Source organism: Colobus angolensis, unplaced genomic scaffold (genome assembly GCF_000951035.1).
Source record: "Colobus angolensis palliatus isolate OR3802 unplaced genomic scaffold, Cang.pa_1.0 Scaffold134, whole genome shotgun sequence".
Classification (NCBI taxonomy): Eukaryota; Metazoa; Chordata; class Mammalia; order Primates; family Cercopithecidae; genus Colobus; species Colobus angolensis.
The window spans coordinates 646001-658725 of NW_012114422.1; the positions used below are offsets into that span (position 1 = coordinate 646001).

The 12725-nt window shown below is 43.2% G+C and overlaps 1 protein-coding gene across 2 annotated transcripts in view; it reads right to left on the minus strand.

Moving 5' to 3' along the window:
• The window catches only part of PLCE1 (phospholipase C, epsilon 1), a 368205-nt gene that overhangs the window by 283242 nt on the left and 72238 nt on the right, over positions 1-12725 (minus strand). The window lies entirely within an intron of this gene.

Consider the following 12725-nt stretch of genomic DNA (forward strand, 5'->3'; position numbering starts at 1 on the left):
AGGAGATACACCTAATGTAAATCACGAGTTAACGGGTGCAATACACCAACATGGCACATGTGTACATATGTAACAAACCTGCACATTGTGCACATGTACCCTAGAACTTAAAGTACAATAAAAAAAAAGCAAACAAAAAAAAAACAAACAAAAAAAAGAAAATGGATTTCACATTGCATGTCAACTCTGATCAACTGGTAGGACTGTTTGGGATGGGCCCTGTGTTATTGCTCACACCTATAGTCCTACCACTTTGGAGGACAGCTTGAGCTCAGGAGTTTGAGACCATCCTGGGCAACACAGGGAGACCATGTCTCTACAAAAAAAATAAAAAATAGAAATTAGCCAGGTGTGGTGGTGCATATCTGTGGTCCCAGCTACTCAAGAGGCTGATGTTGGGAGTATCACTTGAGCCAAGGAGTTTGAGGCTGCGGTGAGCCTGGCTACAGAGAGAGACTCTGTCTACAAAAACAAAAACAAAAACAAAAACACACACACAAAAAAAAACCCCAAAAAAACAAAAAAGATAAAAGAAAAAAGAATTGCTTGGTATGATACATTATGAAAAGTTTTTAGGCCATGTCGGAACTTGAAACTGACCCAATTTTCCCATAGAAATGATATTTATGGGTCACTGAATAAACATAAAAATTGACCCTCCACCTTAACACTTGAAACTTGTATTTGTCTCAACTGAGTGCCTTCCTCAGGAACTGAACCCGCAGACAAGGGACTGAAACTCACTAGGTCACCACAACCAGAGAGTGAGACACCAAATCTCTCATTCATCATGATTAATTCCCTAATTCCTGTTTTCCTGCCTTCTGTGCTATATAAATTTTGGTGAGTCCAGGAGCTGGATTTGAAACCTCATCTCCCATCTCCTTGACTGCAGCACTGATTAAAGCCTTCTTCCCTGGCAATGCTTGCTGATTCAGTGATTGGCATTCTGTGTGGGAGCAGCAGGATCTAAATCAAACCTCTGGTGTTTTGGTGACAAACTCCTGAATAACAAGTGTCATGATGAGTAGCATCTGCCATGGGTACAGTGGGCTGGGGATAGCACATGTGCCCAGTATTGCCATTCTTGACTTAAAACCCTAAAGTGGAAGGGAGGAGAAAATGAACTAAATTGATCGATTGGCTTCTATTTATTGAATCTAAAATGCTGTCTCCTCCATACTGCTTTTAACTGTCTTGTCTCAATTCTGCTTCTGTATCTTCACCCTTCTACCTGGAATATTTCTCTGTCTGACCTTCTACAGACCCCTCCAGGTCTAACTCAAGCCCCTCTTTCCATGAAGCCATTCCTGACAATTTCCAGTCCTCACTGAGCTCCATATAACTTTAGACATAACATTTAGAAGTTTATAAAGTAAGTTGGTTATTTGGAATTCAGAATATGTTTGCTCATGGAAAAGGTAATATAAATGCTGATTAGTATACTATGCTAGTCTATAAAAATCTAAGTAATGACATGAGGAAAAAAAAGTATGTGCCAGAATGTTCATTTAAAGAGAAGCAATGATGAACCGCCTGGGGTTGGCAGCAGGGCACGGGGTGGGGAGGGGAGGGGGGAGCGGTTACATTCCTAGAAAATGCTTGAAGTTTGGGGTAGGAAACTGGATATGGAAGGATGAAGACAGGAGCCAGGATCAATAGTGCGCCATGGGGCAGGAAGTGGGAGGTAGAGAGGGAAAGAAAACACCCTGTGCTCCCTGACAAAGGAGGCTCTGTAGCTGGAAACGCTAGAGGAGGGGCCCAAGCTGCTACTGAGAGGGAAGGTGATGTACGCCCTCTCCCCCATCAGCACCACGGGCTCTTCAATGATCTCCAAATCGCTCACCAGTGCATCTGTGTGGGTGAATAGACACTTCTGGTGAGAGCTCAAATAGGAAGGCCACCTGGTGACATTGGGTCAGACTCATCTAACCCTCTTCATTACATGAGAAATGAAGACAGAAAACTCTTATTGAAATTCTAGGGATGAAACATAACAAAAAATAATGTAAGTAAGTGCCACTATTGATGCTTGAAAATAAGCTGGTCTATTTGTAGGAGAATAAAGAAATAAATGGAAATTTTAAAGAGACATTCTGAAGAGATCCTACCTTTTGTCTATAAAGGTCACAAACTCAGATATCTATAGGAGTCAAGCAAATAAAAGAAATGGGTAATTCAGGCAAAGTGGTGGAAACAGGAAAGGTAACGAGTAGAGACCATGGGCCCTGTCCAAGAACATTCAAATTCAAATGCAAACAATAACAACAGCCAAACATTAAAGGAGTATCACTTCAGCCTCAGTGACTTCTCTCATGCACATTTTATAGATGGGAAAAATGAGAAAGAGTTTTAGCCATTTGTCTAAGGTAAGAAACTGGCAGAACTGGGAGCCAAATGCAGGCAGAATGATGCTGCACCTCCTGAATAGTGCCCTGGAGCACAGCTCTTACTTGACCACCATCCAGGGTTTTTCAGCTCCTCAATGCAATGAAATGAAAGAGAAAGGTTAAAAGAGACAAAAACAGGAAGACAAGAGTTAATACTGAGAGAGAGGAGAGGGCCAAATAAGAGTGATAACAAATAGAGGGGGAGGGGAGCAGTGAGGGGGAAAGAAACAGGAAGGCTAGGCACAGTGGTTCATCCCTGTATTCCCAGCACTTTCTAAGGCTGAGGTGGGAGAATCACTTGGGGCCAGGAGTTTGAAACCAGCCTGGGCAACACAGAAATAGCTCATCTCTACAAATTGAAAAAAAAAAAAATTAGCTGGGCATGGTGGCATGCACCTGTAGTCCCAGCTACTGGGGAGGATGAGTAGCGGGAGGATCACTTGAGCCCAGGAGTTCAAGTCTGCAGTGAACTATGATTGCACTACTGCTCTCCAGCCTGGGCCACAGAGTGAAAGTGACTCAAACAAAACAAAACAAAACAAAAAATGAAAACCAAACACAAACACACACAAAACCCAGGAAGACTTTCTATGTAACTAGACAAAGGTAGAAAGAAAGTAAAGGAGGCTTAAGATGTGTGCATATATTTCAGGAACGTCTACCTGAGGTGGAATGTGCAGGGAGTAAGAAGTGAGGTAACGAAATCCTCTTCCCAGAGGAGAAAAAAAAATGAAGAGCTTTAGTGATGCCTCTGGCTTGGAGAAAACTATCCGTAGCCAGGATGGTGTGAGAGGGACAGGGAAGCAGGGTGTGAGCAGGACACTCCTTCCAGCCCTTCTGGTCCATGCATGGGTCAGGCCCAAGCTGGATGGCTACGTCTTGGTGGAATAGGGGTTAATTTCACAGTAACTCCAGGATCAGGGCTCAGCCACAGCACTTACTAGCTATCAGGTCTGGAGCAAGCTGCTTAGCCTCCCTGAATTTCACTTTATTCATCTGTGAAAGGGGAAGCTCTCCTCCTAGATTTGTTGGCAAGATTAAGCATGCGGTTGGGTATGAATTGTCTAGCATGGTGCCTGGCATGTACAAGGTCGCCATCAGAAGAAGTAGATTAATGTTGGCCAGTACAGTCAAGAAAAGCTTCATGGCAAAAGAGGGCCCTAGAGATGGCGAGGATTTGAAGAAAAAAGAGACATGGGAATTGAGCCTGTATGTTGGGGAAAGATGGAAGCTGGGGAAACATGGCTTGAAGGCATAGAAAAAACAATGAACCCAGATCTTCTGTTGTAAGAACCATGGTGAAAACATCCCCCAATTAAAGTGAATAGCAGGAAAAGTCAAGAAAATTGTTCAATGTGTAGAGGCATCAAATTGTGGACAGGCTTGGAAGTTTTGCTCAAAAAGCATATCTCCATGCCGAAAATGCCTTGGAGGCAATTGACCCAGTAACTGAACAATTAGAGTCTAGACTGAGAAGGTAATAAAGGAAAGAGAGAAGGGGCCATCTGAGAGGCACTAGGAAGAACAAACTGGCCTGTGCTGGGGGATGAGCATTCCTGGAAAAGAGAGGGAAGCCCATCTCTTTCTCCTTAGGATGAAGCCACTATCAGAGAGGGGTGGGTTGAATGAGTGGAACAGCAAACATCTGGGGACCCCTCACACTAATGTTCTTTACATATATGCTGAACATTTACTCATTGTAGGGCAAGGATAAAAACGGATCCTCTATTAATAAGAACATGTATGCCTCCTTCTTTATGTTTAAAAATAAGGGATTATTGATTGATTGCATACATTACTACTCCAAGCCAGGCATCTTAACTATTTAAAATTTAGATAAGATGATATGTCATTATCACAGCATGTATTTTTCAATTTTAAAATTGGCTGACAGTACCTCATAGTGACAGCTGACCACTGGCTGGTATATGCCTGTGGCTATAGGGTACAACACATTACCTCACTCCTTGGAGAGTGGCCAACCTTGATGAGCATGCTTTAAAACAGTTTTTAAGGGAAGGAAGGAGGCTTCTATGAGAAAGGAGAAATTCCTCTTTCCCTATTCATTTTAGGAGTTGCCAGTGGAGCTCTGAGTTAACTGGTACTTTATTTCCAATAACAGAACTGGAGCCCCCAGAGAGCTGTCCTATAGACCTGGCTTTGGTTAGACCCCACCCCGCTCCTCAGAAGACATACTCCTTAAATCCTGGCCACCCTCTGTTTGCTCAAGTGAGAGCTTCAGAAAAAGGCAGGATTGTCTCAGATGCTGTCAAACACTATTCCACTGCAAATGTCTGTCCTCTACTTCCAGAACTGTGGTTCTTAAACCCCAACTTTTTGGATATTAACCTGGATTCTGACCTAGAACTTTCTTTCTGTTCCATATCCCTAGCCTCACCCACCAGCTCTAGCTTCTTATTCCTGGGTAGAGTTTTGTTTGTTTGTTTGTTTGTTTGTTTAGACATACTTTCACTCTGTTGCCCAGGCTGGAGGGCAGTGGCATGTTCTTGGCTCACTGCAACCTCCGCCTCCCAGGTTCAAGTGATTCTCCTGCATCAGGCTCCTGAGTACAGCTGTGTGCCACCACGCCTGGTTAATTTTTGTGTGTGTGTATTTTTAACAGAGATGGGTTTTCACTGTGCTGGCCAGGCTGGTCTTGAACTCCTGACCTCAAGTGATCTGCCTGTTTTGGCCTCCCAAAGTGCTGGAATTACAGGCATGAACCACCATGCCCGGCCCCTGGGTAGAGTTTCTGCTTTGGATCTTGACCTCAATTCCATGAACTGAACCAATATTTTGCCAGTTTGCCATATTTTTTATTTGGGGACAATTGAATAGCATTAAAATTTTGTGTTCCTTTTGAAAGCAGCCTGATATGGTGGGTAAAAAGACATGCATTGTAGTGGGGAAGACCTGGATTGAAATTATAGCATAGGCTAGGACTTAGGGCAAATTATTTAGCTTATCTGAGTTGCAGCCTTCTCAACTATAAAGAAGGAATATTTGTAAAAGATTGCTTTTCTTTCACTCCTCATTCATTTCCCTCATTCATCTACTGAATACTCCCTATTTGCCAAGTTCTGTGCTAAGCACAGGGGCAGGGCAAGAGGGTAGTGAGTAAAAGGTAAATAAAACACCATCCTGTCCTTGGTGAGTTTGTGGTTGAGTAGGGGAAGATAGGCATTTAACAAATTAATACAGTTGAGAGGTACTAGTGCCATGAAACTTTATGGCAGAGTTGTTAAGCAGACTGCCTGGCTCTAAATCCTGGCTCTACTAATTATTAGCTTGGTAATCCAGTGAAACCTTACTAAACCACTCTGTGCCTCAGTTTCCTTACCTGTAAAATGGGGATAATAGTTATTATTAGTATGTAATTAGTTAACACTGCAAACTTCTGAGTGCCAGGCATATAGTAAGCATTCCATACATGTTAATACAGTCATTCCTTGGTATCCATGGGACATTGGTTCCAGGATCCCCTCAGATCCCCAAATCCACAATGCTTAAGTTCCTTATATAAAGTGGCTATTTGCAAAAATCCACACACGTCCTCTTGTATAGTTTAAATAATCTCTAGATTACTTATAATACCCAATACAATGCAAATGTTATGTAAATAGTTCCTATGTTGCATTGTTTTATTTGTATTTTTTTATTGTTGAATTGTTATTTTTCCCTCGAATATTTTATATCTGTGATTGCTTGAATCTGAGGATGCAGAACAGAGGGTCAACTCTGCTATTACGATGGTGGAGAAGCATGGAGTATGATGGGAACACGAAGGAAGCAGTGGCCAATTCTATTGCTAAGAAGGCTAAAGACGGGCTTCATGGAGATAGTGTCACTTGGGTTAAGTTTTGCAGGAAGTTTGGGAGTTTTTTAGGTGAACAAAAGCAGAGTGGGCATTTCAGACATAGGAGACTGCATGAGCAAAGAGATGAAACAGATGTGAGCAAGGAAATAGCCTGAGACTGGCAGAGCCTGACAGTCTGCATAGAGGTTACAGGGGAGGGTGCAAGGCAGGAGGACGAAGCCTGCTGGAAGAGGGCATTGTATGCCACCATGAGGGTTCAGCCCCTATCTTAGGAGTGCTGATTAGAAACCATGGTATGTAACTTCTGTTTGCATGTTCCCTTTCCCCAAGACCCATACTCCTCCTTTCTCCATCTGCTCCATGCTCTGGAGGCTGGAGGCTAGCCTGTAAACACGGTACCACAGTCTCCCTTATCCTCATCCAATGGCCAGCACTAACCCAGGTTCAGAAGGAGGAAGCAGAGGGAGGAGTATTTCTTTTACTTTGTACTTTCCTGCCACTTGCTGCAGGCTAGATGCCGCTTTCCACTAATTTCACATCTGGCCAAGCAGCCCTCTCTCATTGCACAAATAACTGCTCCCTCCCCTTCTCCCTTCAGGCCCATTGCTGCTAGCCCTGGGGTGTTGCTCAGGCCTCATTTGTGTCCCACATCCTGCCACACTTTTGTAAATATCACCAGCATTAAACTCCCTTCATATTGTCCAGTTTGATGTGCCATGTGCCCTGCCTTGAACGTAAAGAAAACAAAAACTCTGGCTTTTAACAAGCAATGAATGAGATGATCAGATTTGCATTATGAAGAAGTCTTTCTGGCTCCTGGGTGGAGGATGTTTGGGGGCAGCAAGAGTAAAGGCAGAGCTTTTAATGGTGCTTTCTGAACCAGGAATCCTGCTTAAATATGTAGATTCCAGGGCCCACCTCCAAAGACTCTGATTCAGTCAGGTAGAAATAGGGTCCCCAAATCTCTATCTTTATATAAGAAGTTCTTGTGATTATGACAGGATTTCATGGTTGTCCAGGTCACTAACCAGTATATTGGGAAGATCCAGCAGAGATCAAGAAGAAGGGGAGAATATCTGAGGTAACAGGGTCTGGTCCTAGAGGACCTGAGGGTTGGGGAGGAAAATCAGAAGCAGAGATAGGGGTTTTGTTTTGAAGAGGCCAAGGGACAGCTTTTCCTTTAAGGGTGAACAAAGAAAGCAAAGTGAGTGTAAAAAGGAAGGTGAAGGAATTCACACCTTGTAACCTCAATTCCTCCTGGAAATAGGAGGCAAAGTCATATATGGAGACGGAACAGAAAGGCAAAGGTGTGAATAGCTGGAGTGATGCAGGTTTGGAATACCATTTTGGGCATGGGGTACAGAGTGACTACAAGGGACATTTTAGGACTGCTTGGTGGAGCTGAGATAACAGACCATGAAATTATGTGTCATTTCTCTCCAGAAGTACTTAGCAGTCTATATCTAGAAGTGGAGAAATCAGTACTGGATTGATCCCAGTTGGGAAGCTGCAGAGCAGGTGTAATGGAAAGACAAGGGGCCGAGGATGTTGAAATCACACACAAGCATGGGAATAACTGCATTAAAATGTGAGGGGAGCATCCAAGGAATGCTGTCCTTGGTACTGAACTAACGCACAGAAAGGCATGGCCACTTCACTGTGAAGTTGGGAGTGGGCTGGTACACGTTCCGCTGCCTCTCCATTAATACCTCCACCATACCAGAGTTAGGGTCTCAAAAGATCATGCTCCAAGCCCCATAACACTGTGAATCATGTGACTATATATAGGTCTTATAGTCTGGGCAGCATCATTTGTTGAAGGATACAATTCCAACAGCCACAAACATTATTTAAGGAATTAATTGAATAAATATTGACTGAGAGCTCTCTATGTGCCAAGCATTGTGCCTGGTGCAAGGGACGGAACAATGAAAAGGACAGAGAAGGCTAATTCCCAAGCTAAATCTTTTATTTCCTTTTGCTAGAGAACATCAGAGGGGCCCATTCACCCTTTCCCTTTCCTCTCCAATTCCTTGTCATCCTTTAGCTGCTGCAGAACACTCTCCTGCTAAATGACCTCCCCCAAGTTTGCTGTCTCCACATAGATCTTTGTGATTTTTGTGCCTCTTCTTCTCCCCTTGAGAGTATAGATTGTTCTATAGATGAACTGAGCTTCTCTCTCTCAGCTAGCCAAAATACTGCCTCTTTAAAGAGAGGACACTGACAAAGCAAACACAGACTTATCTTTAACAGGTTAAAGGAGAGGGAAAGGCTATAAACACAGCAATTTAATTTTTGTGCCTTAATGGTTATCTAGAAAGTCTTCTCCAAGCAGAGAGGTTGGTCACCTCACTGACTCTGTCAGATGACCATGGGACATTCCCCCAAATAACTTGAGGCTGAGATACCATTTCTGGAATTACTCCAAGGTCCCTGCTGCCCTCTAACAGCCAATGGTCCTACTCCTCCCTGATGCTGTGGGCTGACCTTGTCTTTTCTGGCAGAGTGACAATTTCCAATTAATATTGAAAACCATTAATTAAAGGCCTTCTTTTGTATTACAGGCCCTGAACAAAATACTGGAGACACGAAGATAATTAAGGACAACTGCTGTCTGCAGAGATTTCATAATTTCATGGGGGTAGGCAAATACGATGCAATAAGCCTCATGCCTGCGATCTGACTAAAGTACAGCAGAGTGAGGCTTGTAGAATTCATGATGAGAACCCACGGGTCATGTCTTTCTCATCCAGGAAAAAATAAAAGCAGCAACAGCATAAGGTTTTGCACATAGCACATAAGGCCAAAAGAAGATTGGCCATGATTCTGAGTCTAAGACTGGAAAACAAGGTTTAAGTTTCTCCATAAAGCAAGTGTCAGACATGAGCTGTGGCTCCAGAGCTGAGAGGTTAAAGGGAAGAAAAGGAATAAATGGTATCACCAATCCAGTGCAATCCAAGAGTCTGGGACCAGATTGGTGGATAGCTGAAACAAAGACAATCAGGTTCCAGTGACCACGGGATACAAAGGTCCAGAATCCAGGACAGGTGAAGGCAGGAGTTGGGTGAGAAGCTGGGGCGGGAAATAAAAATACGGGGAGTCAGGCTTAGGTGATGTGAGAGCCAGAGACAGTAAAAATAGGCGGAGGCAGACACAAGCTAAGAGGAAGAATAGATAGTTTCCCTAAGGAGTGAGAAACAAAGGCTAGGACTAAACCTGGTGCCAAATACTCTGGAGTTTAGAACAAAGAATGAGAAAAAGTCTTTGGCTCATACCCTAAGAAAGCAGTCACAGAATAAAACATCAATAAACCTGAACTCCCACCCCAGTTATTGCTCAAGGCTCTGCCAGGAAAAGGTAGAACACAGCTGAAAAAAGGCTTCGGCTACTCTGTTTCTTACTGCACAGGGACTCTGAATGCTCCCTGACCTTCAATAAGCACAGCCATGTAATGAATAATTCATGCAACCCAAGTTCTGTACTCAGCACTTTTACTACATTTGTTTATTTAATCTTATCAAATCCACATGGTAAAGATTATTGTCCTCATTTTCAGATGAAAGCTCAGACAGGTCAAACCTGCCTAGGATCACCTAGCAGCAAGGTGACGAGGCTAGGACCTGAAACCCAGCTTTGCCTTTGCAAGGCTCATGCTCTTTTTTTTATTATTATTTTTGAGACACAGTCTTGCTCTGTCACCCAGGCTGAAATGCAGTGGTACAATCTCGGCTCACTGCAACCTCTACCTCCTGGGATCAAGCGATTCTCCATCTCAGCCTCCTGAGTAGTTGGGGCTACAGTGTGCACCACTATGCCCAGCTAATTTTTTTGTAGAGACAGGGTTTTGCCATGTTGCCTGGGCTGGTCTTGAACTCCTGGGCTCAAGTGATCACCTACCTCAGCCTCCCAAAGTGCTAGAATTACAGGCCTGAGTCCCCAGGTCTGGACAAAGCTCATGTTCTTAATTGTCCAACAATCCTGATTTATTATGACTAATTTGTTTCCAAACTCACCATTGTGATCACTCTGAGTTGAAGGCAAGACAAAGAGGTTTTACAGGGATAGAAATGTATAATGTGTAAAAACGTGGAGAGCAAAAATCCTTTCTACACAGTGGACAGCCATGATGTTAAAAAATATCAAGGTTAACAAAATGAGTGCTGAAGCCCCTAGGCCTGACCCCTATCCACCTCTCAGTACCCTCACCTGCTCCCCCTACTCCTGCCCCTGCATCTCTGGTCCTCTTTCAGCTCCTTCAATGTGTACCATGCTCCTTCACTCCTCAGGACCTTTGTACATGCAACTTGCTCTGCCTGAAACACTCCTTCCTCTTCCTCCTTCTCCACCCTCCTTGACTTTAACTAATTACTAGTGCCTCCCAAGTACAGATTTGAACCTCACTCCCTAACAAAAGCCCTCACTGGCTACCCTCATCACCCATAGGTTAGGCCCCATAAAACCCTGCATTTTTTCTTCAAATACTTCTCACAACTGTAATTAATTTATGTATGTAATATATCTTCCCTTCACTAAATGGCATGCTCCAAGAGAAGAACCACATCATGTTTGCCACTGTACTCCCAGGGGCAAGCCACACCTACCATCTCTATAGAAAATGTGGTTAGGATAGGCAAAAAGAAGTGTGGCAGTTGCTAAAACGTTTTAGGAAGAATCAATTATTCACTCACTCATTTATTCTGTTCACATGGTACATTTGGAATGCCTACTATGTGCCAGGCTCTGCTGTCAATATTCCATCTAGGATGGTGGAAACGAGATGTGGCAATGTGATAGCAAGGGCCTCAGAAGATGACATGAACATCCCATGAAAGTTAGGGAGAAGGTGACAGTTCAATCATCCACTCTCAGCACAGAGCGATGAGAAACTAAAATCCTCCCCCCTTTCCCATAGAAGAAGGTGGGACTTCCACGTGGGAAGACAGCAGAGTATGTGATGTCTTCAGTTAAAAACAAAACCACCATAAAGGAAAGGAGTAGGAAGGAGAGTGGCGAGTGAGGCAGAAGTACACAGAGCTTGTGCATAGCATAGGAGGTGTTCTGAAGAATGGGAAGAAGAGGCATTGGGAAGGGAGCATGTGGGAGAGGAGTCCAGGTGGGAAAGGATTGGGGATTGGGTCAAAGCCAGCAGGAAGAGAGGCTTGGACATGGAGACCAGCGAAGAGTTGAGAAAGCAATGGAAAGTGGGTGCCAGTGGGCGAAGAGAGGAGATGAAAGGATGTAAGAACAGCAGGGAAGATGGAACTTAGCTAGGGATCTGCTAATAGAATCATATGATTTTTATGAAGTTCAGAGGTACAGATTAAAGGGTCCCATCATGATTCATGTACTTTCCTGGAACCTGATGTGTTGCCAAGATCTGCTATAGAACACCATGTTCTGCAGGGTGAACTCAGAAAGACAACAGTTGACTATGTCATTCAGTGGCTAGCACACAAATCTGGGAACAATCTTCCAGCAATGGAAGGTGGAGATAAGCCCCCAAAAGCTATTACTCTGAGATTTTCCAATATTCTGCTTGAGGGCTAATTGTGTTATCTCTGAAATCTAAAAAAAAAAAAAAAACCAAGAAACCAATAACGAACACTTATTGAGTGTTTAATATATACCAGACATGGTGTGAATTATGAAGTTCTCTGCAAATTCTCATTTAATTCTCACATAAGTCCAATAAAATAGGCACAAAAAGTCTAACCATTTGAGCTGGGCAGACTAGAGTGCAACTGCAGTCTCAGCTACTTGGGAGACTGAGGCAGGAGGATTGCCTGAGCCCACGAGTTTGAGCCTGTAGTGTACTATGATTACATCTGTGAATAGCCACTGCACTCCAATCTGGGCAACATCATGAGATCCCCCCTCCAAAAATGAAAAAAGAATAAGGAAGAAGTCTAACCATTTAACAGATATGAAGACTAAAATGTTAGGTAACTGTGTGAAGCCAGCTCATAAGTAAGAGAGAAAGGATACAAATTCAGGCCATCTGAGTCCAGTACCAACACCTTTAACCACCAAGCTATCAAAATAATAGTAGCTAACTCGCATCTAGTTCTTACTATGTACATCAAGTAGTGTTCTTAGCATTATATATTTATTAATCCTTTTAATCCTTGTAACTCTGAGATAGATACTGCTCTTCTTCCATTTTAAAGATTTGGAAACTGAGACACAAAGAGGTCAAGAAACTTGCCCAACGGCACACAGTTGGAAGAGGTCAAGCTTGGATTCAATCTCAGGCAGTTTGGCTCAGGGGTTTTTGGTCTAACTCGGGTTGCTGACTCCTCCCATGAGCTGTACCTCCAAATGGTGTCATGAGAGGCATGTAACAGCAAAAACTAGTTTCTGCACTTGAGCTTTCAGTGTGCTGCAATTTAAGTACATTGGATAAAACTTTCACTTCCTTACTTGCCTGAACAAAAAGTAGACAGGAAATCCTAAGGATTAACTTCTTTGTTTCTTTCTTTTCTTTCTTTCTTTCTTTTTCTTTCTTTCTTTCTTTCTTT